The 5,992-nt window shown below is 35.2% G+C and overlaps 1 long non-coding RNA gene across 1 annotated transcript; it reads left to right on the plus strand.

The window, feature by feature from the left end:
* The first annotated feature begins 1,947 nt into the window (after positions 1-1,947).
* Positions 1,948-4,375, plus strand: LOC137083764 (uncharacterized). The gene is made up of 4 exons (XR_010906602.1): positions 1,948-2,155; positions 2,651-2,743; positions 3,273-3,394; positions 4,104-4,375. It is a non-coding gene; the product is annotated as an uncharacterized lncRNA (long non-coding RNA).
* Positions 4,376-5,992: the final 1,617 nt, after the last annotated feature.

The following is a 5,992-nucleotide window of genomic DNA, read 5'->3' on the forward strand; positions in this document are numbered from 1 at the left end:
CAATCACAACCAACGCTTGATGAGATGGGCGTTAATGGTACAACCGTATAATCTAGAGATTCGTCATAAGAAGGGATCTGAGAATATTGTGGCCGATGCTTTGTCACGGGGTTAAACTTTTGGTCAGAACCAGTTTATTGAGACCTGGTTCTGTTTTTAGGTGGGGAAGTGTTATGGTCCCATTTATTCTTCTTCATTATTTATCATTATTTACTATTATCATTATTCTTTATTAGTAATATTATGAATAATCATTAGATAATATATTTTATATATTATTATCAGTATGTTTATTGATTGTGGTTTGATTTTCTTCTGAGGGTGAACTCCGCCCCTGTACACCTGTCGCTCGTTTGTTAACGAGGTTTGGAGTCGGATATATGAGGGGAGAAAAAGAGGAGATGGGAGAAGACCTGAGTGCGTGCTGTTGTGTGATTCTGGCTGCCTGACCGAACCCCGTCACCCGATGAAACATCGTTGGGGACAGCCTGTGTTCCCATGGGCTTTGTGTATACTCTGACATCGTGGTAGCTGACCAGCTGTGACGTTTGTCTTGTTTTCCTTTAATTATATTTGTTAGTGTTTTGTCTGTTTGTTTATGTTTGAGTGGATATTGTTTCTAAACCATTCAGTACTCGACACGTGAGCGCCGTATGGTCATTAATAAATGATTTTCAATGGCACTTTCTGTTTCGCGTGTCCTTTTGTGTTGCTTACCCCCTTTCACGAGCATTCTTCTCAGTGGGGTTCGTAACAATGTTTGTACATGGACCATTTATGCTTGACTATGAGTTTTGGATTTTGGGTTAACAATCCCTTAAATGCCTCTTAATCTTACTTAATAATTAATCATACTTTTTTGATTCACCAAATTCTTGCCCATTTTCATTGGATTGTTTTGAGGAAGTCCTGGTCCATGGTTATTCCATCTAAGGCTAACATTCCTATGGAGGTCTTGTATGTTATGAGAAAACAAGCAGATTTAACCCATTAGTGTGATTAAGATTCAGCCAACTACTCTGACCGACATGCTAACAGAGAAACATCTTGCACAAATGTGTCTACAGACACAAACATACTGACACTGTAATGGTAAATGTGGACATGATCTTCTGTTGACACAGAGGACAGCTGTGTTTTATTTAAAAAAAAAAAAAAAAGATAATACTCAGAAGCAGTTTATTCACCCCAGTCTCCTCAGGCTCCCTTCCTTTCCTGTATGTCATACTTCTGTGCTCCTCAAGGACTATACAAAAGCAAATATGATGCAATGATTGAGCTTGTATTTAATTGTAGAGTACTATCAGTTAATCTTTGCACAAAGGGGCCTGATATAGTGATAGAATCAGGGAGGGGAACTCTTTAGTTTATCATGACAACTCTTGGTATAGTTTGCACAGCTATGTTTCTGTGACCATATAGCCAGGCAAATAGCACACATGAAATTACCCGTAGCAGATCTAGAACAACACAGTCTCACCCCTACTCGTCAAATGTTGCCGAACGGTCAAGGGACCCTGACGTCAGCTGTTGACGCACAGGGTACCCCTAAATCGCCTTTTTTCGACGTACAGGGTAATCCACTGATTTCAATGAGAAACCTAGGACGTCATAAACAGACGTGTTGGGCATGTGAATGTTATCGTTATGATGGAATATATTGGGTTATAATTTTTACATTATGACATGTTGGAGTGTGATTCTCAATTTAATCAGCCAGCACAATTGTATTTACATTTATTTACGCTATGATACACGTTTGAAACAGCAGTCAAACCCCACCCCGCCCTAAACCTACCCATTTGCGTATTATATGATATAAAACACAGACTGTAACAGACAACAGGCACACTTTATTGAAAAAGTCCAACTATTCCGAGGCCAAACGATTGAATTGTGTGAAGAAAAGACCCAAAAGCAATCTCTATCCGCGCCGCGCGCCGCGCGCCGCGCGCGCCCCGGCGTCACACTGAAGACGCCACAGGTAGACCCCTCGGCGTCACGCGATGGACGAACTGGGAACCCAATTGCTTTCAGTGGGAAACCTTTGGCGTCAACATTAGACGGCAATTCTATCGGTATGAAATCGCGCTGAAGAAGTCTCATTCAGAACACATCGCGATGTTTGGCATCAGATCACGTGTGCCACATGTTGGTGAGTAGTCATACATATTATGTCCTAATATTTGATATAAAGTATTTTCTGCTTGTCGTTATCGATCATGTTCAGTCACTGCATTGTATCTGTCATCATCTCCACTGAGGCTTTGCATTTCTTTGCTTTCTAAATAAACACACCTTGCTAATAGGGTGATTAAACACTGTCACGTGACGTGCTATAGACCTTTAAACATTTGTTAATATTTAATAATAATTACTAGTGTAGTTCCAACGTGGCATTTGTAGTAGAAGCACAATAAAAAAAAATAAAATAAAAAAAAAAAAAACACTTGTCATGCGTTTACCACAGTATTGGTAGTTTTAATATGATATTTGTTGTAAATAAACAGTAGCCACAACAATTACCATGCTTTAAATGCATTTTAATGTAAAATCCAAATATTGTTATTTAAATAGTATACTTTATAATGCTATATATTATATATTATGACTTTTTTCTCTCTTTCTTTTTTTTTTTTTACCTGAAAAGACCAAAAGGGCCTCTCGGACTCAGTCAACCCATTCTTGTTTGTGGAGAAGTAACGGAGAAAACCGAAAGCTGCAACAGCAAATATTTGTAATGGTATGTATGAGTTGGTTTGAACCCTTTATCAAACATTTTATTTAGCATTTGTTGTTACTTATTCTTACAAATCCCATATCTCAATCAGTAAGAACATATTCCCAAAGTCTTAATAATTCACAAGATTTAACAAGTTGTCAAATTCGTATGATTCTCGTACATATAGCTCTGAAAAAAAATGAAGAGACCACTTAACATGGATTTCTAAATGTTAAGTGGTCTCTTAATTTTTTTTTCCAGAGCTGTATTTGTATATGAAGAGTTCAGATGCAAAAGCCTCAAAAAGCCACTTCGGTCACATGACATCAGATATTCAATTATTTTTTCTTAATCAGATCAGTTGCACTGTTTATAACGTCCCGTTTGCATGTAAATAATTTATGTGATCACAAAATCAAGTGAGTTATCTACATTTTCAAACAAATTCTTATGATATAGCTTCCTATTACATACTTTTAACTGTCTTTATTTATATGTTTTAAAAACAATAGTATTTGCACAGAGTAAATGATACTTTCTTGTTTTACAGAAGAGAAGAAAGACCAGACCTTATATCGAAGCAAGCTAAGAAAATAAGTCCTTTGTTTAGGGTGAGGAAGGAAGATGGACATCTTGTGCCCGAAGAAGACAGAAAAGTGCGCAAGTCCATTGGTATGTCTTGTATTGAAGCAATGCTGTAATATGTAGTACAAAATTTGATGTTGATCTCTCAAAGGACTATTCATTTCAACAGTGATCAATCTTTCTACTCTGATAAAATAAGTACCATTATTCATGTCTAAATCTTTTAATAACTCCTAAAATAAGCAAATGAGGTTCTGTATCTTGGATTTATTTAAAATGGTAAATATTTGTTTTCCCTTTTTGATACAATTATTATTACACTTTTGGCCTTCAGTTTTTAAAAACTACTCCGTCTGTTTGTCTTAGATAAAAGCATGCAAGTGTGGGAAAAAGCATTTAGTTGTTATAAACTCCATGTATTTCTCCATTGTTTTGTAGACCATGGATGGTTCTGGGTAGCTTTAGAAGATAATGAGTTGGGACATATTAGGAATCAAATAGTAAATGTTCTTTGAAATATCTGGTTAGTTCTTTCTAAAAGATCTACTGTTTAAAAGGTTGCTGTTGATATGGGTAAATTAGTTTTTGTTCAGTACTTGGCTAATATTATGGGCTGAAATATTATACATAATGCTTCAATGTGTATATTATTTTATGTACTGACTGCTGCTTTGTAAATTTAAATCAGGAATTGACATTTCTGCCCATTTTGAGGTGGAGAGTTTACTGAAGAACATAGGTTAACCTGACTGTACATTAAACTTAATATGAATTGTGTTTGTTGTTTTACTTTTAGACCAGGACTGGAGAACGCCGGATTATACGACTTCTTCCTCTGGTTGAGAAAAGGCGACACAACATCAGTGATCACATCATCTGTACATTGATTATACTGTAGGGTACAAGTGGGCGAACTGTTTAGAAGAAGAAGAACATGAACATGATAGAGGGAAGAGACAGAAACCAGTCTAGTTGTAATAATGAATCATTATTTTCCAACACTATATCAAATCTGTTTTCTGTATCATAGTTGACTGGATGGGATTATGTGGCACTCATTTGTGTGGCTTCAGCAGCCGTGAATGGATTAATATGATGTTAATGTGTTTTTTAAAACCCATTTTTATTTATCTTGAATCTAATTTGACTTTATTCTATTTTATCAACTGTATACTGTATCCTCCAATAAAGTGTTGAGTGATAAAGTATGGTGAGTATTCTGTATGGTGTTTGGTACAGTAAATACACATTCAACAAGTTTATTTAGGTTATCTAATTAATTACCAAGAATATTTTTACTTGAGAAGTAAACATTTTTTATCTGGTTATATTATATTTGGTACAATGCTCCAAAAAGTTGTATATACTTGCATGCTGTGACAAGTATATCAGTTTTCAGTGAAATAAAGGGAAGGATTACAAACACTTCAAGCTTAACTGAAGATGATCCATGTTGATCATTCTGGTACATCTACTACTGCAATACAAATTAAAGCATGCACATTTTCGATGCCAGGTACGTGAAGAGGGTGTAGATGAAATTGTGACAATGTCTCTTGTTATTTTACTTAATGGTGCATGGTCCTATATTTAATAGTAATTATGAAGTGTAAATAATATAAATAGTTTTTGTTTACTCTGGAAAGTGGATAATGGCAAGTTGTTGCAGGTTCATCAATTATATTTATTAGTGTTTATCCATAAAATAAAAGAACTTAATAATTATTATTTTACAACATTTCTTTCAAATATTTCTGTATTTCATCAGATGGTCTTACAATATCAAAACCTATACACAAGCATGACGTTAGAATAGAAAAGACAAAATACTCTGATATTTAAATGTGACTCAAAGTTTGTTGTCCGTGATGAGGAGAATAGATCTGTGTATGTTGTACTGCCCTTACACCTCCAGGGACCCAGAAGTGGCCCCTGGAAGAGCAAAAAAAAGCGTATTTCAAATGGCTTTAACTCAAAGTCTGGTTAGCATATCACAGAGAAAATTGGCAGGACAACTGCATATGCAATGTTTACTAAATAATGTTGGCCACAGTTTTCAGACATATATGGAAAGCTGCCATAAAGGTTTTTTTAAAAGTGCTCACAGTAAAATATACAATTTCAGCTTGGCCCTCATATATGTCATATAGGTTTACACAATGAACATATTTTAATATCCAGTTGTCCATTAAATATGTTATTTACTTAACATTTATTGTTTCTTTATGAAACCTTTTAAACTACATTACCCATATATCTGTCATTGTATCAATGCAATGGGAAACATGGCGCTGTAGTTCATAGAAGTGTGCAGAAATGCTTAGGGTTAGGGTTGGGTTCTCAGTAAAGGAGTCATTTCTCACAACATAGCGACACTTTATAGTTAGCTTAACGTATTACTGACGTAATAACACCAAAACATACTTTGTAACATGAAACGCCGTTTTATATGAGTTAAAACAGATAGTCCAATCACAGCGCGTTCTGCGATAAAGTCACAGCCAATGACAACCCAGCTGAACAGAGGCGTCACACTTAGGCCCTACTTGTCCATTTATGGTAAATTATATCACATCTCATCCGGTTCAACTGAAGGGGTAGATTCCTTAAAGAATTAATATTTAGGCTAAATATTATATTTATTATAATAAATATTAAATATTATTTATTCTAAATATAGGCTAA

Source organism: Pseudorasbora parva, chromosome 1 (genome assembly GCF_024679245.1).
Source record: "Pseudorasbora parva isolate DD20220531a chromosome 1, ASM2467924v1, whole genome shotgun sequence".
In the NCBI taxonomy this organism is placed as follows: Eukaryota; Metazoa; Chordata; class Actinopteri; order Cypriniformes; family Gobionidae; genus Pseudorasbora; species Pseudorasbora parva.